We start from the raw sequence: 22,747 nt of genomic DNA on the forward strand, positions 1-22,747 counted from the left end.
CCTACCAAATGGTCCATTACATTCGTTAAATTAACGTTCATTCTCAGAACAAATATATGGGAAATAACATTCAAGGAGAAATCGTTATTTGTTTAAAATTGTTTTGTCTTCGTAGCTTAATTAGCTTTCAGTTTGCGCGCCTACAGCTCGCAAATTGCACAACATTGTAATTAGAAGGCATATTAGTTTGAACCAAAGTTCCAATGTTGGAATACTTTCTTTTGTTTTTTGCGTTGAGTTGATGGAAGCTAACACTCTTTATAATATACTCGGCCGTATATGGGGGAATCATGCATGATTATGTGCGTCTTTCTATTGTGGGAATAAAAAACATGGATGAGTGGTTTGGTGGCTGTGTTCAAACTTAGTTATAACTATTTAGTCCCTAATAAGATGCCCATCATAGTTAAGTGGAAAATATAATTCTACAAATCGATGATAACAGCAGTGGCAAACTCAAAATTTTTATCAAGAAATTGGGAGAAAGTGAGAAACTTGAAATACATTGTTTTAAAAATGTTGGGAGTTAATTTGAAGTTGTTTACTCAATGGTGGAGTGACGGACGATAGGGCATGAGTTCTAATATCATAAGTGTTTTTCGTAGGAACCCAACTTGACATCAATGACGCTTTCCTACAAGGAACACTAACTGATGTCGTTCACATGTCTCAACCTCCGGGGTTCGTTGACCCTGCCCATCCTGACTACGTATGCCGCCTCCATAAAGCTATTTATGGCCTTAAACAGGCCCCTCGTGCTTGGTATACGGAGTTGCGAAACTACCTCATCAGCCTTGGATTCACCAATGCCGTCTCTGACACCTATCTTTTTTACTCTCACATTAATGTTACTCTGTTTATTCTTGTCTATGTAGATGACATTATTGTCACAGGCTCCTGCCCTCAAGCTGTCAACAAATTTATCGCTACTCTTGCTACCCGCTTCTCCCTCAAGGACCTCGGCACTCTCTCCTACTTCCTTGGAGTTGAAGTGGTTCCAACTGCTAAAGGTATTTACTTGCACCAAAATCGCTATACTCTTGACCTCCTCCAACGTGCACACATGCTCGATGCACGCCCTGCTGCCTCACCTCTTGATGCGTCACTCACTCGCCCAGATGTGGCCTTTGCTGTTAACAAACTCTCCCAATTTATGCAAAAACCGACTTATCTTCACTGGAAGGCCCTCAAACGTGTCCTACGCTATCTCGCTGGCACACCCTCTCATGGTCTCACCATTCACCGTGACTCTCCCTTCACTCTTCATGCCTACTCTAACTCGGATTGGGGAGGTGATGGTGACCGCCTTCTCTCCACCTGTGCCTATCTTGTCTACTTGGGGCGCAATCCCATCTCCTGGAGCTCGAAGAAACAAAAGACAATAGCACGGTCCTCCACCGAAGCCGAGTATCACTCTATCGCCAATGCCGCAGCTGAACTCATTTGGCTCACCAATCTCCTTGGCGAACTCCGTGTTCAACTCCCTGCCACGCCACACATTTACTGTGACAATATCGGTGCCACGCAACTCAGTGCCAATCCCGTGTTCCACTCTAGGATGAAGCATGTGACCCTCGACTTTCACTTCATTCGTGAGCGCGTTCAATCTGGTTCTCTTCATGTAATTCCTGTGGTTCAAGACGACCAGCTCGCTGACCTCCTAACTAAAGCCCTTCCTCGTTATCGCTTCAATATGCTTCTTCCAAAGATTGGGCTCTCATCACCGCCGTTCGTCTTGCGGGGGGATGATAAGATTATGGTACCACCGTAATCTTTCGGTTTATCTTGTAAATATTTATTTTACTGTAATCTTACCTATATTATTCTCTGTCAATATTCTTAGCTTGTATCTTAGGTCATCTTGTGTAAAACCCTAGCTACCTATGTACCCTATATATACTGTTGATCGTAATACAAAGAATTCATCATTCAAAACATCATCTCTGCCTCATTCTTTCAGAGCTGACATAGATATATATTGGCCTAAAGCATATACATCATCTTTTCTACCTTCGTGCTTGGATGGCGGCTCAAGTATTTTCGATTTTCTCTTGTGACATTACTTATCCGTTCTCGCTGAAATTTTGTGCCCCTCCTAAGTGTAAATCCTGACTCTGCCACTGCTTTTAGTATGATATATTGACAAACCATGTATTCTTTTGGACTTAAAGTCACATTTTTAAGTTAAGTTCAGCAAAATTAAATTAGTTCAGAAAAATTTAGCTCCTATAAATTAAGGTAAGTTGAGCAAAATTAATTTCAGAAAAGTTGAGCAAAATTAAGTTCAGTTCAGAAAAATTAAGTTCAGTTCAGAAAAATTAAGTTAAGTTCAGCAATTTTAAGTCCAAAAGAACATGACCTAAGTTATAACGTTATTATTGATTATGAACAATAAGTTTAAACTTTTGGTTGAGATAATTCTCTTTCAATGAGAAAACGCATTCAGTTGATTCGCTTTTGCATCAAACAGTCTTAATTTAGAATTAGCATAATAGTTGATGTTGCTAGGGTAACAATGTACTCCCTCCAATCCAATCTAAACTACCCATTCACTTTTTAAAGTCAACCTTGTTAAATTTTGATATCGATTATATTTAATCAAATTTTTAAAATTTATACGTAAAATTGACATAGTTACGTTTGTTATAAAAAGAGGTTTCGGAAAATTATAATTTTGACACAAAAAAATAATATATAAATGAAGAAAAACTTGGTCAAAATATCGTCTCGTAGACCTTGAAAAGTCAAATGACTAGTTTGGATTGGATTTGAGGTAGTAACATATAAGAAATTAGCTATGCTCTCTCTTTTGGTATTATGGTGAAGCCACCAAATCTTTCACATTTCTTTATTGCTCCATGATCAATTTGTGGATGATTAATTCTGCTTCTTTTCTTCGTCTCTTACTAATATTTTGATGATAATGATGATTGAATTGTATTCAATTCAATTATTCAACTGCTTCTACGCACCTCCACTACTAATTTTGATTTGCTTGTGCGTTCTCCTATTCTCTCTTGAAATTGGGAGTGGTAGTAGACTAGGAGTTGAGGTTGAAATTACGTGGATGCTCCATTTACACATTTGCTTGTTGCTTGTGTATGTGCATTATATCATTATAAACTATAATCTCTAGTGTGTGACATGGTCTACTAGACATGTCAAAGAGTTGGTGATCTAATTAATCCCTTATCTATAAAAGCTGAAACCAATAAAGCTCTCCTATTGGTCCATGGTTTTTAAGGATTAAAAAGAAAAAAAATCAAGGTAGGACCCCCTATGTTCATCCTACACATTTAATTACCCTCTCTCCTATATTTCACTTGATTTGCTTTTCTTTTTCTTCTTTTCAAACTATTGAGTTTACGATATTTTAATTTTAGTTTTTTTTTTTATAATTACATATTATACATATATATTTTCCTAAAATGTTAGGAATACATGTGAATGAAAACAATTAAAAAAAATTACAAAATAAATAAAATTACAAATTATTTGTACTGGTTTTCTTATTGATAGGTACCTAAATAACATTCCTATACAAAAAAAGATGCAAGTCTCGATAAAAATTAAAGCACATTCATATAATTATAATTCATAATGTTAAGAAATATACCAAATTTAGCAAAATTTGAAGAAGATTCATATAATTATAATATTAAAAAAAATACACATGGTAAAGATTTTAATGATTATAAAAAATTACCAGCACTAATTTTTTTATTTAAAAAAAAACCACAAGTCTTACAAAGCATTATTATGAGACAAAAACATTTATTTAGTAATCAGGCATCAACAATATCATATTTACAATTTCAATACCGTCATTTGAATTTAACATTTGAATAAGGAAGCTCAATTCATTATATGTGGTTACAATAATAAATAAAAGGCCCGATTAAATTCAATACCGTCTCTATGGGCAATTTAAATTATTACGATATTGAACACTTAACATCTGTTGTTACGACCCGTGCATTTTTTTGCACGGGTGTAAAACTAGTTTATACATGCAAAACTGCATGCATAGTGAATAGTGATATAGAGTAATGAATTGTTGGAGTTAGAGTTAAATATCGCAATGTAGATGGTAGACCCCATCTAAATAAATTATAATTGGAGTACTTAAATAGTAAAATGTCTTTTATAAGGCAGTTTTGTAAAAATGTTGCGGAGTATTTTTAACTTTCTTTTATTGATCTAAACAACAATAAAAAAGAGTAAACTATACTCCCATTATAAGTATAAAATGGGTCGGGTTGTGTCGGTTTTGAGTTATATTTTCGGGTTCTGTTGGTCGGGTTTCGGACGAGTCTGGTTCACGGTGTCAACAGGCTAGGTCTGTAGATGTTGATGACTTTTCTAAGGATCTCCTTACAATGTCAGTTTTAGGTTTGGATCTGAATCTATAATTTTCGGACACAACAATCTGGGTCGGGTCTATGTGCAGCATGTGTAACACGGGTTTGGGTTTGGGTTCGGGTTCGGGTTCCACAATCTACCTACTCATTATCATTCCTACCCATGAGGAGCTACTATCTTAACTTGTAATCCTACGTAACTCAAACTCGGAGCAAATCCATTTTTAAAAAATAAAGTGTGTTTAAATAGATAAGCTAACCAAAGAGTGAGAATTAGTAAGATGCGTCGGATCCACATAGACGTCCCAAAATAATTAGTTATGATTGGTAAGAAGTCGTATATCACTATATCATAAGAAACAAGATCTTGTGGGGTTAGTGGGTATAATCGTGATGTTATTATCACCAAGAGGGGTGGAAGACTACCCGCATCAACTCAATTTCACCTTTTGCTCAATCTTATTTACAATTCTTCTAATTTATCTTTGTTTTTACAATTATTTTCTATTAATAAGCCTTTAAAACAAAGAAAAATATGATTCATTAAAGTCGATGAATCATTAAGCGGCTTTACTGTAAAGTCGTCAAGCGATTTAGCGGCTTACCTTAAAAAAAAGCACAGCCTATGTAGACCTATTTTCGATATTTTGTTTCACCCTGACCCATCTTTTTTATGATGAGGGAATCCGCAGCCGCTATCTTTGGTTTACATAGAGTAAAATACAAGTATATGTGATAATCTGCAAACCACGTGTACCAAGTCAACCAACTTTTTTAAGAGGTTACAATTCTAAGTCTAGAAAGCATAGCCCTAAGCCATAAACCCCCCACTATTATGCTCTTAGTGGGGTTTGAACCCGAGACTCTCGAGAATTTCATCCAAATTGTAACCACTAAAATCCTTTCTTTCGAGCACCTTTATTTTGATAATTAATTTGCTTTTAAACCTTATTTTTCGTGTTTCTTACTCATTTTCACTCATAAGCAATGAAATGATGTCTATTTTTTTTTTAATTTTTTTTTTCACTCTTAAGGAATAGAGTGAGTTTTTATCAATCAAATCAACCAACTTTAAGAGAGCATTCCTCTATCTAAATTCTTAGAGAGGGAAAATCCTCTCCAAAAGCAAATGGTGTTGAATCTCCAATCTCCATCATTTCTTCATCTCTATTGTTAGAATTTTCTTCTTTTTACTTTTCTTGCGTTTTACCTACTATAAGATTTGACTATAATTACTCTCCAATTTAGCCTAGGAGAGTTTTTTAGACATATATCTTAAGAATGAAGGTTTAATTCAAGAATTGAAATAGATTTAAAAAATTCTGAATTTTACCCCCCAAGATTAATTTCTGGTGTTGTCAAGTTTCAAAAAGGCATCTTTAGAAATTTTCTTCAGTCAAATTCTGTGATGAAACATCCATCTTGTGTTCTTTTTCTTTATTTGTTTCATTAAAAAGAAATACTTTGTACTTCTTTAGTCATTCACTCTTTTTGATTTTCTCCTTCTCAAGACTAATCTTTGATTTCCTCTTCTTTTTAGCCTTAAAGAGGTTATTTTAGACATATGTCTTAATAATTGGAGGTTTAAATCAAGAAAAAAAAGAGCAATTTTTCAAGGGTTGATAATCAAATTGATTGTACTAAATCATTCTTGATTTTAGTTTGGGGTCACTGTGTTCCCCCTTTAGATTTTTTTTTTATTTTTTATTTTTCGTAATTTTTTTGTTGGGCTCTAAAGTAACTTTCTACTCTAATGAGAGTTTCTTATTTAATGTCCTTTAATTATGTTTGGTGCTTGGTAATTTGAAAACCGTTGATTTTCTTTTACTTTTCTCATCCGCAAAGATGATATAGGTTGATTTCGATCAATTTAGTTTCTTTACCTTATCAATCAAAAAAAAAAAAAAAAAAATCAACCAACTTTAATACAGTACAATGATTCAAAGTCAACTTACAAATGCAACGTTCTTCGTGTAATCGTGCTACGACTCCCAACAACATCATTCAACTTACAGCTAGTCTTGCTATAAACGGATATATCCGTTTATAACTAAAGACGGGTCAAATAGTTTGAAAGTGGTGACATTTTTTGTCCTCACCACTCTACTTATTGTTTATCCTATTAGACCATTCCCAAGCAAAAGGTCGACTTAATCGGGTCAATCGGAATTTTTCTCTTAATCACAACTTATTAATCTTGACCCACTTTCACCCTCCCAAGCAGAAGGTCACGACCTAGGTCAATAACCCAATCATTTTTCCACTTTCCAACATTTCCAATCATTTACCATATTCACTACCCCACCAAAACATTTCTCTTACTTCCACTTTATTTAGTTTTCTCTTTTTTGTTTTGTTTTAAATGTTCTAACCAATAAAATTGTGACACATAGAGGGTCAATTGATGGGTCAATTTACTCTACCTTAGGTCACAAATTGACCTTCTCTACCTTAGGTCATCCTAATCCTCCTCTTAATTTGTAATTAACTTGACCCAAGCAAGGTCATGACCTACCAATTGACCTTGCTTGGGGATGGTCTTAGAAATGTGGTATTGTATTTGACCCGTCTTTATTTATAGACGAATATGTACCGTTTATAATGAGATTTTGTGTTCAACTTATGCGTTCAATTTATGCCTTCATTTAACTCACAAAAATTAAATTGTTATGCTTATTCTACTACTTACCAAAACTTAATGATGACTTTGCTAACAAGATCTTTAGTCAAAACACGTTATTTAAGGTCGTATACTTTTTGGTTGAAAAGAGCTAAACTGAATTGAACTGAATTTGATGAAGTTAAACTGAACTGAACTGAACTGAAATAATAGCTAATTTGTGAAGAGATTACATAAGTTGAATTGAACTGAACTAAATTGAATGGAGTTGAACTGAACTGAATTAAACTGAGCTGAACTAAACTGAAATAAGTTTGAATTAAGTCCAAAAGAACAGGTCTCAATGAAAAGATAAACTGAACTGAACTGAACTGAATAGAGCTGAATTAAATTGAAATAAGATGAAATCAAGTCCAAAAGAACAGGGCCCAGTGAAGAGATAAACTAAACTTAACTAATTGAACTAAACTAAACTGGGTAGAGCTAAAACTGAATTGAGTTGAACTGACTTGAATTGAGCTGAAATTAAGTGCAAAAGATCAAGGTCTAAATCTGCTGAACGTATTTTGCTATCGTTATCATATCAATTATTTAAAATCTACTTCAATTCTACTCAGTGGTGGATTTAGGGTGAGGCTAGAAGGGGCGCTCACCCCCACTGACGATCGGAGTTTTCAAGTTTTTAGTTAAAATAAATTTTGCAAGTTTTTTCGAGTCCTTTTACACCATCATTCGTTTACCCATGCTAAAATTTTTCAGCCTCGCTGACGTAAATCCCTGACTCCCCCACTGAATTTCTACTAGTTGCCCAACCGAGACAATGGTTTTTTGCGTTTATTATGGATTTGAGTCATTTTTCACACGTCACATACTTAGCAAAATGCATCCAAAGTAATTCGTTATCTCATTGTGTGTTTGCAAGCAATTTGTTGAGTAGTACTCCATGTTCATTGATGTTGGTACTTAATTATGTTCCATCATTAAATACAAAATGCCATAATCAAATGCAGAATTTGGAGCAATAAGGATGGCGTATATTGACGATAATACAGTGAGATTTCTATTTAAAGATAGATTGATTAGTGTACATAACCAATTAACTAGTGATCCATATCAAACGCGTCTATTTGTTGATGTGTATGTAGCTTATGCCTTATACATGTAATTTGTCTTGAATAATTCACATTGACGACTGACGACTGCTGATCCTCATGGGACATGTTCGTACTACGTACCCTTCAATTGTCTCCTTTTCAATCTCACCCTTTTATAGGAGTATTTGTTTTCTATCAATTTTTCTAAATAAAGATAATGTCACAACTTCCTCTTATAATTCTCATTTATTTGTTCCAAATTTGACACAATAATTATAGGGATTATTGAATACGTAAGCTTTGTGAACACAAAATGAGTTACGAGTCCTAGCTAGGACCATATATATGCTAAGAATTTAATTTCAATAGACTCTTTTGCATTCATTTAACATTTCGATCTTATAGAGTGTACATGCATGCAATATGAATGCATAATACAGGTTATAGTAGGAGTATTAATATAAAGACTGTTAATACAAATGTACAAATAAGTTGATAATATCGACAAATCAAACCATATTTTCTATCTCATCAAATATGTAACTTTATTTCTTTTAATATATATATTGAGCAGTGAAAGTAACAGTATGAAAGAAACGATAATAACGGCGGGAGTAGTGAACATAATAGCAGTCAAACCAAATGTAATGAAAGTAACAGTATTTGTAATACCCCGTATTTTAAGGCTTGGTTAATGGTTAGTCAGACGTTGGAAATATTAAAATGTGTTTTCAAAAGATATTTTATAAATTATATTACTTAGAGAATTATATTGTGAGACGGAAATAAAATAATAAAATAATGAAGGAGTCGGGATTACGAATTGGGCGTGGATGATAGCCGTGCATGGCTAGTGTTGGAGTAATAATACGATAATACTAATAACACAATAATACTACAATAATAAGATAGTAATGGTAATCTTATAACATATTATAAATTAGGAAACTTCAAGGAAGCTTCCTTCCACCTACCTATACTAGTATAAAAGAAGGTTGATTTTCATCGACGACGTTTTAGTAACTATCAACGACGTTTTAAAAAAAAGACGATAATTACTCATTGCACATTAACACTACTTTCTCTCTCTAAAACATTTCTTCTCAAATTGTAGTAAAAATCAACTAAATTAAAAAAAACCAACAACAGTACAATTAACAAGATTAATTAACATGACGGATCCCGAATCACCGGTACGTAAACAACTTAATCGCTTCATTGTTTGGTTAATTTTCATTTTTTTGCGCATCGTTAAATCTATTCGATAGTTGATTTACGTCACGTATTGACTTAGTAGTAGTAAACATTGCGATTTTTCTGCGTAAATGTGAAATTTGTGCAACCCAAGGTCCAGCCATAGACCAAACGTTGAGATCCAACGTTCAGCCATGGACCAAACGTTGAGATCCAACGTTTGCCATGGTCTAAACGTAGGAATTGAACGTTTGCCATGGTCCAAACGTAGGAGTAGACCGTTTGCCATGGTCCAAACGTAGGGGATCAACGTTTGGCCATGGTTGAACGTTGGGTTTCAACGTTTGGCTATGGTTGAATGTTGAGACTCAATGTTTGGCCATGGTCGATTGTTGAGTCTCTTGGTTTAGCCATGGATTAATTGTTAAGTGTCAACTTTCAATCCGTGGTCGGACAATAAACTCGTTTTATCTTGTTTTGCTTTTATTTTACGCAATTAATTAAGGTTATGTATCGTTTTATTGTCTAACTATTGTCCGTATTGCTTGGAATAGGTTTCGTGGGAGAGTTTTGGCGAGAATTCTATTGATTACAACCCGTTGTTCGTGACTACTTTAGATTTCAAAACTCGTGATGATGCTTTCAAATGGGCTAATACTATTGCGGTCGAGAATGGGTTTGCTTTGGTTAAAGCAAATAACGAAGCAAAAAATGAAAAAGAAAACGGGTTGTTGGGAAGTTATTTCGATGTAAAAGACATGAGTTACCCCCGCCAACGGATGATCCTGAAAAGCCAAGGAGGTCGCAGAAGTGTTCATGCATGTTCCGTATTCATGTCGTGCAAAATTTCGTGGTTAAAAATGATCAAGTGACGATAGTTTGGAACATTGTAACCTCCAAGGGTGGTGGACTACACAACCACAACGTAGCGATTTATAAGGATCGGGATCGGCACTTCGGGATTGGACGTGGAGGAGAAGGCATATGTTAGGCAACAAAATATGGTTGGGGTTCTACCGAGGGATATTAAAAATGGTCTTCATTTGAAAACTCCCGAAAAACCTTAACCGTCAAGCACCCAGATATATAATGAGACAAGAAGAATTAGGCAAGAAGTTAGGGTGAAAGAAACATCGCTCAGCATATATTGGCTCTAGCGATAGAAGCGAAATACGTCCATTGGCATGAGATTAATTCCGAGACAAAAGAGATCACACATGTTTTCATGGCACATCCTGATTCCGTGAAGTTGTTCCGGGCTTATCCTTACGTGGTAATCATGGATTCGACGTATAAAACCAACATGTACAATAATCCAGTCATTGAGATGGTTGGTGTCACACCCACCAGATCGTCGTTCTTAATTGCATGTTTAATGCTTACTACCGAGTTTGAGGAGTGTTACAAGTGGCTATTGAAGAAGTTAGGTGACATTTTAAATTCCACGGGAGCGTCCCCTTCTGTTTTTGTCACCGACCGGGAATTGGGTTTGATCAAGGCTCTTAATGCAGTATATCCCGGGGTTGATCATTTATTTTGTCGATGGCACGTGAACAAAGCCATCAATGCTAAAGCTATCACTATTTATCAAACTGAGAGTTACAAGAAACATGTCATGACAAATCCAGAATCGGTTTGGATTCATGTGATCGATGCACCTACCGAGCAAGAGTTTCAGCGTTGGTGGAGGATCTTCTGTATCAAGTGACCTGCTTTGGCCACTTATATCGGGACCACTGGGGTGAGCACGCGGTGAAGTTTGTATTATGTTATACAAACGAGTGCTTCCATTTTGGTAACACGACAACTTCCCGCGTTGTGTCAGCCCATTCTCTATTGAAGGCTTGGTTGAAAAGCAGTCATCTCACACTTGATACCATGTGGCCCCGTATATACGACATGCTAGAAGGTCGACACTCTAAGATTAAAAAAGAGATCGAAGATTCAATGAGCAGACCAAGGATAACATCCCATACTTTCTCCTTATTTCAAGGGAACATGTCTATTATGGCCATAGAGACTTTTGAGAGGCCTTGGTTTGGGTATCGGGGTAGAGGATCAACGTGGACACGTGCTACGAACGACTCATGGATTACCTTGTGCATGCAAGTTGGTTTTATTGAAGAAAAGAGGTAGGAGGATCCATTTGGAGGATGTTCATGTCTTTTGGAAGACATTGGTATATGATAGTCCTCAACAAATGCCGAAAAATGATGCTGCTTTGTTTGAGGAATTAGTTGAAGGTGTGAGAAACAGTGACCCGGTTTACCGAAGGGCATTCATAGATTTCGGTACTCCTCCCGTTAATGACGATGTTGTGTTTGCAGAAACATTAATAGAAAAGACGTGGGAGTATCGGAGGTTGCGAAGTGATGTCATCAGATATTTTGAGCGCATACTGATCGTGCTCGATTACGCAACACTTTCCGATTTGTGTGCCGGTAGAGTGTTCAACCTCGGAAATTCCAAAATCGACATCATAGATATCTATGATCAATATGTTGCTGCTCAACTGATAAGTCCAATTTATATACATTTTATCCCCAAATTTTAGCTCCAATTTACATGTCATTATGCACTAACCTTAGTGATATTAAGCTAATATTTGCTTTCTAGTTCTATTTGTATGTTTTGTAGGTACATAAGCTTTTAGGAGCTTAATCCTACTCATTTGCAAGTCACTAGAAGCAAGGCTAAATAAAGGAAGCAAAATAGACCAACCAAAGGAATGTTGCATGGATCAAAGTTATGGGTTAGATGGAGAAATACAAATGCAAGTCAAGTAAAGTCAAAGCCCAAATGCAAATCCACAAATGTTCTTAGGATGCTTCACTTAGGATTCTCACAAGATGCTCATGGGATGCCAAACAAAGCAATTAACCGGAGTTTTTAAGGAGCTTAAATGATAAAACTAGGATTCCTCAAGTATTAAAAGCAAAGAATTAATGAAGAATACCCGGGACTTGGCAACCCTGATCGGGGTTGGGTGTCCCTGATCGGGGACGTGTGTTTCTCATTTGTTTACGTTACACGCCCTACTCCTATATAAAGGGGACTTGACTCAAGGGATTACACACCATTCACATACACAATTTCTCATAATTCTCTCTAAGTTTAGTAGTTAGATTAGTTTAGTTATTAGCTTAGCTTAGTTTAGATTTACTTTATGTTATAAAAATTTCAATACAATTTCCATTTCGAGTTATAAAACAATTTGCATTTACAAGTTATTTATATTACAAGTATTGTTCTTCCATTTCCATTTCCATTTTCCATTGCAAGGTAATTTCTTATTCATATTTTCATTATGTTTGCCATTTCATTTATCACTAATTTAATTTACATTCCACCATGTTAGAGTAGTTGCATTTGTCTAAGGAGTAAGGGAAGCCATGCATGATTAAGTAATATGTAAATGTCAAAATGAGGATAAGTTAATATTGTCTAATTGTTTCTATCACATGTTTGAACCTTAATGTTTAATCTTTGTTTAAAGGCCTTATTCATTGACTAAGTTTGTTCATTCATTCGAAAAGTCGAGAGGCATGGAATTTGATTAGACTAAGCATGTGTAGTAGGACGACCTAGCTAGTCATGGACGGGAGTTTCTCTAGGACCCGGTCTATGGTTGACACTAATATCGTAAGGTGGGTGTCTTTAAGCCTAAACATTTATCGTAAAATCAACTTCCTAACTTGACATGAGCAATTACATAATTAGCATGTGTGACCCGACCTCCCTAGACATTTTATTTATTATTGTTTTTATCACTTCAACCTAATCAATCAACCGATAATCTACCAAAGTAAAATTCAATCCATAACAATTAATTAATAACTCCTGTCTCCTTTGGGTTCGATCCCTAAGTACTACATTCATTTGTTGTCTACGGTATAAATATTATCTTTGCATAGGTATGCGATAGCCTATCAAATTTTGGCGCCGTTGCCGGGGAGACGGTTTTGTTTGCTAATTAGTTGTTGAATTTTATCTTATTTTATTTTGTCTCGAGGAACACTTGTTCCTTGAGACTCATCTCACCATTTTATTGTAGTTTTAGTGCCTATTTTTTTAGGTGATAAAGTTATTGGCCTTTCATAATGAATGACGAACTCGTTCCACAACCCAAGGATGAGCCTTTCCATGACTATTATGCTCGATTTTACTACTACCGCAACACTAGACTCATCCCCCTCATTTTCATTGGGTATGTCCTTGATAAGGATTACTCGGGTCGTCTCGTACTTGATGGCATGAATCTCGAGACCCGTGAAAAGGCTCTTAACTTGAGTAATGAGAGTGTCTACTACATGGTTGGGTCGGAGCTTTTGGAATTTCTTTGAGTTCATGGCTTGCGAAAGTCGGGAGGTAGCTCGCCAATAAGAATTGAGGCGTGCAATGCTTTTTCAAGATCATTTGGAGCAACAAGCGTCCGAGGCTCGTATCATAAAAATACTTGAAGACATGGTCACAGAAATGCGAGAAGGACATGAGCGATTTATCGAAGCTTCTACTCTTCCACCTTCCCAATGTGAGTCTTTTGCAACTAATTATTTAGAATTATTGGAAGATGATGATGATGGTCCTAATTTTTCTTTTAAAATTCTCCATAACATTACTCCGATTGACCATTTAGAGACTCATGACATTGACCTTGTAGTAGATGACACCCATGTTGTGGACGATGTTGGGCCCGTTTTTAATGAAAAGGACGAGATTTTACCGGAGACCTTAGAACCCTTTACGAATCCTTCTATGGAGGATTTAGTGGACCCATTAGAAGTAGACGGAGGACTACGCGACGAAGTGGTTACTACACTACGCCAAATCTGGCAATCAATAAGGAGCGTATCACAATGGTTTAATGCTTTTAATAACGACACTTAGATTACCGTTTTCCAAATATTGGCGGAAACCTAAACCGCGCTAATAGGAATAACGGTTTCCCTCGAAAACCGTTGTTATTATAATTTGAGAGCGGCTGCTTAACAAAACGTTGTCAAAAACTTTTAACGGTTTCCAAAAACTCGTTATAGAATCACTCTTATCAACGGTTGTTAGAAAACCGTTACCAGTTTAAGATATCGGCATTTCGAAAACCGTTACTAAATTAACACCAAGAACGGTTTCAAGTTACCCGTTGTTATGTTATAGCTACGGATTTTTCTGTAACCGTTATTATTTTCTATTATGAGATAACGGTTTTTCAATTCAACCGTTGTCAGTATTTGATTAGATTTTTCAATTTGAATACTGCATTCAAAACTGAACTTTAATAAATATTCAATTTGACCAATAATATTCAATTTGACCAAAATAATTCTATAAATATGTCTTCATAATGTTTTAGGTCAAATTCTAAATTATCAAATATTTACTCTCTAATTTCTGTCTAAATTTCTCTCTAAAAAAACTATGGCTGGTGTATCAGAGCTACAATCATATTCTCGTTACGCACAGCCTTTTACTTGTATTCTCTATAATCTCCCGGTTCATTATGGTGTGAATGGAAAAGGGTTTAAACCCTAATCTTGGGTGGTTGACGCAAATGCTTCATAACTCCGGTTTCACCGCGGTTAAAAAAGTGTATCCTGTGTCTACAAACAAGTAAGGTTTTGTAGGCTTCGCTTTTATCATGATTGACGAAGCCAACTGCCATGATAGTTTTATTCAGGCAAGAAAATTAGGGGCTAGATTTGCGGGGTAAGATGTGGGGAAAGAGAACTTCTATTCGGATGATAAACAACAAAGCCCTTATCTATGGGTTGCGACCCATCTTGATCATCATCTGCTGAATTGCAGGAAGCATCACATTTTTGCCACCGTGCCTATGTCATGGGAGAGAGAGGCCATTTCACTTACGCTTCCCGGTGATAATAAAGTGCCGATCTACGACTTGCTCTAAACCGAAATTCATAATGAGTATCCTAATACTTCATCAGATTCTAATAATTAAGTCTTTAATTATTATCTGACATTGTAAGTTGTATTTGGATTATGGTGGTGGTTTGAATTAAAGTTTAATTATTTAAGTTTTTTGTTACGTTTTTTGTTACCCCATCCTCTGGAATTCAAAGACAATATCAACAGATCAAACTTTTATTATTGACTTAGGTTTTTAATAGTACATTAAAATATCAAGCTAAAGAAAAAAAATCGCGTAAAACAAGCGTTGACAAACGTGAAAAAGCAAATGTGTAGTGTGGAGTTGAATGGAGGGAGTATGTTTTTTGTTACCCCATCCTCTGGAATTCAGAGACAATATCACCATATATGTCTCGTTCACCTTCAGCTCAATCCACACAGTCGTTTTCCCATTGCAACGACACTGTCCCCTGCTCGGCAATGCGACCTTGGCGGTGCAGAATCGGAAGTAGTAGGAGACGGTCAGATTCATTCGCAACCCATAAATATGGGCCTACTCGCTGTTCATCCTGATCAAACCAGAGTCTCGAAGAGTAATTGTTATAGAATGCCCGCTTAAGTTTGCGAGCCTGACGAAAACATTCCCGCTCCTCACCCCCACCAAACTCAATGAGGGCGCACCACCCGAAGCCACGATGCGCATCATTGTCCGGGTAGATAGTTTGAACCAAATTCAATCCGGCTAACCGAATCAGACCTGTTAACCAGTCAAGGCTATACGAGAGTACAACCTTTCCATGCCCGTCCTCTGTATACGGGAGATTGTAAATGATGCACGTAAAGGGTTTAGCGTGCATAAATCTACTTGGGGATTCTACAAGAGGTTCATATGATGCTTCATCATCATTAGCGGATGAATAATATGAACCACTATAAGTTGATAAACTTGACGACATAATCGATGTGGAAAATTAATGGAGAACTTAACAAGTTAAGAATTGGAAAGTGCAAACGGTACAAGTTAAGATTGTGAAAATTATAATTCTACTTATAATGAGTTTGGGTTGTATTGGAAACGGTATAATAAGATAGTAAGAATTGGAACCGGTATAATAATAAGATAAAAATTGGAAACTTAATAAGTTAAGAATTGGAAAGTGGAAACGGTACAAGTTAAATAAGAATCGGTCAACTCTACCGTGTTAAACATATTAGCTTACAACGGTTATCAAAAAACCATTGTCCAATCAGTAAAAACACAACGGTCCAATTACTTAACAAGACCAATGCATGCCTTGTAATTTTTACTTTTTCTGATTCGAAGTTGCAGTATTGCTTGTTTGACCATATGTATAAAATAAAATGATAATGATTCTTTGTTAAGCCGTTATCATATTACACATATCAACAACGGTTGGACAGAATCCGTTTTAAAAAAAATTGTTTAATTATCTATGATATTCTAGTGTTTGTGATTTGACTAATGCATGCTCTGTAATTTTTACTTTTTCTGATTCAAAGTTGTAGTGATGATTGTTTGACCGTATGTATAACACAAAAATATAACAGTTCTTTGTTAAGCCGTTATCATATTTCATATATCAACAACAGTTATTGTAAATCCGTTGTCATATTACACCAATAAACAACGGTTTTTCTTATAACTGTTGTAAATACAGATCCACTGTGAAAATTGAAAAGATTGTGGTTTTACCAATGCATGCCCTATATTATTATTATTATTATTATTTGTTTGACCATTATTCACCACATGCATGCATGTATGCACAATTAATTCAAGTTAGAATGTAACATATGCATGAAGTTAATCCAATTAATTATAGCGTTATTATACTATAAATAGCATCACATTTCCACTAACCTTTCTACTTCACTTTTTAAATAATCTACATATACATACATATCATAATTAAAAGAATGTCGTCGTCTTTATCATCCGCAGTCGCACGTCCTCAGCAATCGGTAACCCGCTATATCAACCCGATTACGTGCATAATTCACAATCTCCCAGTCATACGCGATGCCGCTGGGAAGCTAGCTTCTAAGTCTCTTATCCCATTGAGGGACATCCTCATTGAGAATGAGTTTTCAAATGTTAGGGAAATCTACCCGACTTGGAATTCTGGTCGTAGGTTTCTTGGATATGCTCTGATTGTGTTTCGAGGGGATGGTCTTGACGATTTTCGCCAAGCAAAACAACTCGCTGCAAGGTATGCATCACGTGACCATCAAAGGGGCAAGAGTGACTATTATAGCGACCACCCTAGGTATCGTTATCTTCACGCTGGGCCTCACTTATGGGTTGCCACCGCTGAGGACGCTCATCTGATGAGAAGAATCATTCCGTACAATTTTATTAATGTACCGAAATCATGGGAAGACGAAGAAGTGCCTCATTTTAATCCCCGTCTTGATGTCGATGTAGTATGCATGATTTATAATTATGTTTATCCTCAGTACCCACCTCCTAGTCAAACTTCTGTTAGGGTGTTTGATTAATGTACTAATTAGTTAGCTGTTTGTTTTTGTGTTTTTTTTCTTTTTTTTCCCCTTGTTGTACTGTTTTTTCTTTTAAGCTATTGTGTGGACACAACCACCTACACGCCAGGCCGATCTGTCGGGCACATAGCGGTATTTCGAAAGCCACGCTCGGCGGCGTAAAAATGCTTTCGATCGGATCGTTTTAGATCGGTCGGTTTCGTCTCGGCAAGGGTCTCAAAACGATTAGTGATGTTCGGAGTCGTCACCAAGCATTTGTGGGATGCTTGGAACCCGTTCGAAATCCACTTTATACCTCGGTCAAATCGAAGCACAAAGCAGCGTTTGACATAGGTAGTAAAGATAAGGAAATTGTCCCTCTTTAGCATCCTATCTCTAGAATGACTCTCGTACGCCCTGGATAAGGTCGTCGTCCACTATCCAAAGTTTCTGAGTAAGAGGTGAAGGTACGTATTGGGAAGCTCTTTAATCAGACACCCAATCCCGCCCGCGGTAGCGGCCTCTACTGATCGATCTTGGTTGGTTGAATGTAAAAGTTGATAAAACGGTTTAAATGCATGAATGCGCATCCAATGATTTAAACCTAACATGTGAGAGCTTTCTAAGTCGGTTGATTTAATCCAAGTATCAAGTATAAGATGTCGAGTTGGATTAATGGTTGATTTGCATGCAAGACGTAAATTAAGCATCCATTTACCGTGTTAGGTTTATGGTGCATAACGTGATCCATTTGTCTTAGTAAGGCATTTTGCAAATGTGATTTTTGAATGAGCAAATAGTCATCTGATTCGTCCTATATCCAGGTTAACCGGAGTCGGGATCGTCCTAGACTAATGCTGGAAAGGGAACAGACCCTGCACCAGGCGGCCACATGATGCGCGAGCCTGTTAGCGGTGCAAGGGGGTCTCCCATGTTTTTGAAAATGAGAAGGAAAAGGCTTGCTTCAGGCGCGGGTTGGTTGACGGTTATATGCCGTGTTCTGACCATTTGAAAAACATTTATAAAACGTGTTGAAAATGGGTATTTGAACCCGTTTTGGTTTGAAAGGACCGTTTAGGCCGCATTTGTTGATTTGAAGAACGAGACTTGAATAATCATCATTATTTTGACGATATTCGATGTCCGGTTCGACTTTGCAAGCTTAACATGAATAGTTTTGAAAATGAATATGAAATAATTGTTTTAAGTTCATTTGAATATAAATAGTCGGTTCTCATCATCGTACTCGGGTTAAAATTCGGCATGGTATGTAGAACCAAGGATGACTTTGTGTTGGTGACTAATACATTTACTTGAAAATGTAAAGAAATGATGAAAGCCTTTAAAATACCTCTCAAAATGTAAAGAAATGAAATAAAAGGTTTTAAAATACCTTTTAAATGTTATTAACCAAATATTATCACCGAAACACGGATTAAACCGTCATGGTATTAAGAACCAAGGGTGAAAAATGTTTTATGGTTAAAACTTGTGAAAAATAAATAAAAGGGTTTGAAATTATTTGAAATGGTAAAAACCGATTAAAAATATGAAAATGAATTAATGAGGAAGGACGAGAACAAACACGGTTGAGTTCTGACCTGGGCACCCCATTGAGGCGCGGGCCTCTGTGCAGAACAAGGGGCTTCTGCCTCAGGCCAAAACTCAGTTTTGGCTCGTCTATCCTATGTTTTTGACCGTGTTATGCATGTTTTAGCATGTTATAGTCATAAAACAAGTAAAGACATGATAAAAGAAAGATTTTTACACCCTCATACTTACATGTTTGGTTATGGCAAAAAACCGACGTAAGTGTAACAACTCGTTTGGTCGGAAAAGACTCGGTTTAAAACCGTTTTGGTAAGTAAAAAGAGTGTTTTAAGATTAGTGATGGTGTAGTGGTCGAAGTGGTCAATCAAGTGATTTAATGCATGATGACGGTACCAAACAATGTGTAAGGCTTGTATTTACGATCGGTAGGTCGTAAATACGCGTCGGATTGTGACTTAAGAAGTCGAGTCGAGAATTTTAAGGGAGAAAAGAGGGGGCGGACACTCGCGTAATTCTAAAATGGTGGAATTTGAGGGGTATTTATAGGAGAATGAGTGGTTGTGTGAGTTTTGAGCGACGTGGCCACTTGGGCTGCTCAAAGAGGCGTGAGCCATGTCGCGGGTCTTCGAGGTGTCTTGTCGCTTTCACACAAGAGCAATCATGATTTGTTCTATCCTAGGATTTGTAGTCATATGTTTGGTACTTGACCATTCATCAATCCGGGAAATCTTAGTATAGAAGGCTTTGAATGATTTGTTTTTGGTGGTTGACTCGGTTTGACTCGTTGTTGGAGTCGGGATTTGAATTTTTGAGTCGGTTTTTGGCCCGTTGTCAGTTTTGACTCTAGTTAGTGTCATTGCGACCCCGTCATCGTGCATTAAACTCTCCATGTACTTTTGAAAAGTTTTGAAATGTTTTATTTTCGAAATCGTTTTAAGTTTTCCGACGTAAAGTTGTACACAAACTGTCGATCAAATGCCGCGATTCTAAAACATGTTATAGTCCGATAATCATCGGGTGTTTGTTGGAGTCTTAGCAGATACTGGGTATCTACAAAGCCCCCACTTTGACTGAGGCTTGGACAGAGCGAAAGTCAAAGTAGAGCCCCCAGGTCAATCGAAGATTACAACCTGGAGACCCAAGCGACATCGAGGCGGCTCGAAAGGATTCGGGCCAAAGACCTGCCGTCAGTGTAACACCCCCATATCCAGAGGAGCCTTAACTAGGCCTTCCTTAGCATATAAGGGCATTACCATCTCGGTTGCCCGAGGACAGTAATAATCAAATGTCGATAAAAGAACTATTATGTTATATTACAAGTGAATTAAAACCCACAACGGTATAAAAGATACAACTCAAGGACTACTCTCTAAAGCTATCTAAACTCGTGAAGACTTGTCCCTGCCCGGACTCCAGCTATCAACAACATCAACACCTGCTAAGACCGACTGCTCACCATAAGGGATCACGGCAGACACATAACAAACAAAACAGCCACACAGGGTCAGTACTGAGATAAGATACGACAAAATCAACTACAACTATCAACACAACTCAACACAATCAGTCACACACACAATCGCACCCACTCCAAAAATCTCTCACCGATCGTCCACGGACCAGCCCCCCGCTGGGGACCGCAGCCGCTCCCACCTAAGCCCCGCTCATCATACCGAGCGATAACCCTGTCCCATTAATGTGCACATCCCCTTCCGTGGCGGGTTCCACGAAGGGCGAAACTAGGGTGTGAAGCCACTCCCGCAAGTGACTCCACTCAGCTGAGAACGCATCTCGAGAACCAGAGACAAACAATCACAATCACAATCAGAACCATCACACTACGAATGCGATAAAATACAACAACCACAATACAACCACAAGATCCGACGCACTAGACCATCTACAGAAACTGAGTAGGCGAACCTACTTTTAAGCAACTGCAACCAATCCATGCCAACACATGCCATAACCAGCAACCAAGCAAAGCCTTTAAGCACAACACGATCATCTATTACTACCAAGCAAACCCTAATTGTAAAGATGAGGACACGGATGATGATTATGACATACCTATAAGGAGAAACCCGGCAAAAGACCGCTACCCGACTCAAGTGACGCTCTCCTAAAGCACAAGGATCTTCAAAAGTCTTCCATGGAGGTTTTGTGGTGAAGGGAAGGGAAAGAGGCGACCAAAGGATAGGAGGAATGAGGCGGAAATGATTTGCGGATTTAACAAAACGCGATTAAAAACCCTCGCTGAAAACTCGATACTCGATCGAGTACCCAACATACTCGATCGAGTGGCCCCCTACTCGATCGAGTAACCTAGCTACTCGATCGAGTAGCCTCCACTCTATCGAGTACCACTCATAACACGTAACCCAAGATAGTTTTGGCATGCACTTCTAAGGCTATTCCCGCTCCCAAGGTCAGTCAACGCTGGTCAAAGGGTCTCTAAAAGGATGGGTATTACAGTCTTCCCCCCTTAAAAGAACTTCGTCCCCGAAGTTCAACTCACCTATCTCCACACACAAGACACGGGAAAACACGACATCACCATTCTTCCTACTTGAGTCATTACTCCCGGAAATACCATCCCTCATGTCATCATCATCACCGTCTAACGCTCTATTCATAACGGCTCTTACTACTATCATGCAAACATTGTCATCATCAACTGTCACTCTATATGTTATATATAAAATATCAACCTCGTAATGGGAAGCACGAACAACGATCACTCATCATATGATAACCACTATCAACCTGAAACATGTCTCATATCAACTTCATGCTGCACAACTAATACTACCATGTTACTCAACAACGCGATTCTATTACGACACATTGCAGCACAACTATCTCTTTATGACATACTATCACATTCACTTCAATGAACTAAAGTAACCACTTACACTTCATATAAGTAATGTGATCAAAGCACTAGAAAATTTTGTAATTAAACAACAAAACATTATAAACGAATAACAACATAACGTCAAAATCAGTCTTTTTATTTTGCGACATTACTCTTCCCCTCTAAAAGGGAACTTCGTCCCCGAAGTTCACCACCAAAGTTGCAACACATATTACCTATTACTTGCTTCATAACATGAATTAGAAACATATTATTTATTATGGACATTACTCGCTAAGCATATACTCGTTAAATTATAAATCATACACAAACCACCGGAATAACTAGCCGCCGTTGATAAAGCATGTTAATATCGTGTGCACAGACGTATGAAGATATGTAACTTCAATGGATAAGTAGTAATATGGCATATGTAATATTAAAACAACAAGAAACCGTCACCACTTCACTAACTGTGACAAACATGCATATAAAACTCAAGCGCGACTCCCAACATATGAAACTAACGGTTCAAAGGTGTTACTACGCACTAATAACTATATTAAACATCAAACTTGCAATTATAAAACAATTGCACACTTTTAATTTTCGAAATCCTTCTTTAACAGTGATACTCGATCGAGTATGTAAGGGTACTCGATCGAGTGACATGCTACTCGATCGAGTGTCTTGGCTACTCGATCGA

This window comes from Silene latifolia, chromosome 4 (assembly GCF_048544455.1).
Source record: "Silene latifolia isolate original U9 population chromosome 4, ASM4854445v1, whole genome shotgun sequence".
Taxonomy (NCBI): domain Eukaryota; kingdom Viridiplantae; phylum Streptophyta; class Magnoliopsida; order Caryophyllales; family Caryophyllaceae; genus Silene; species Silene latifolia.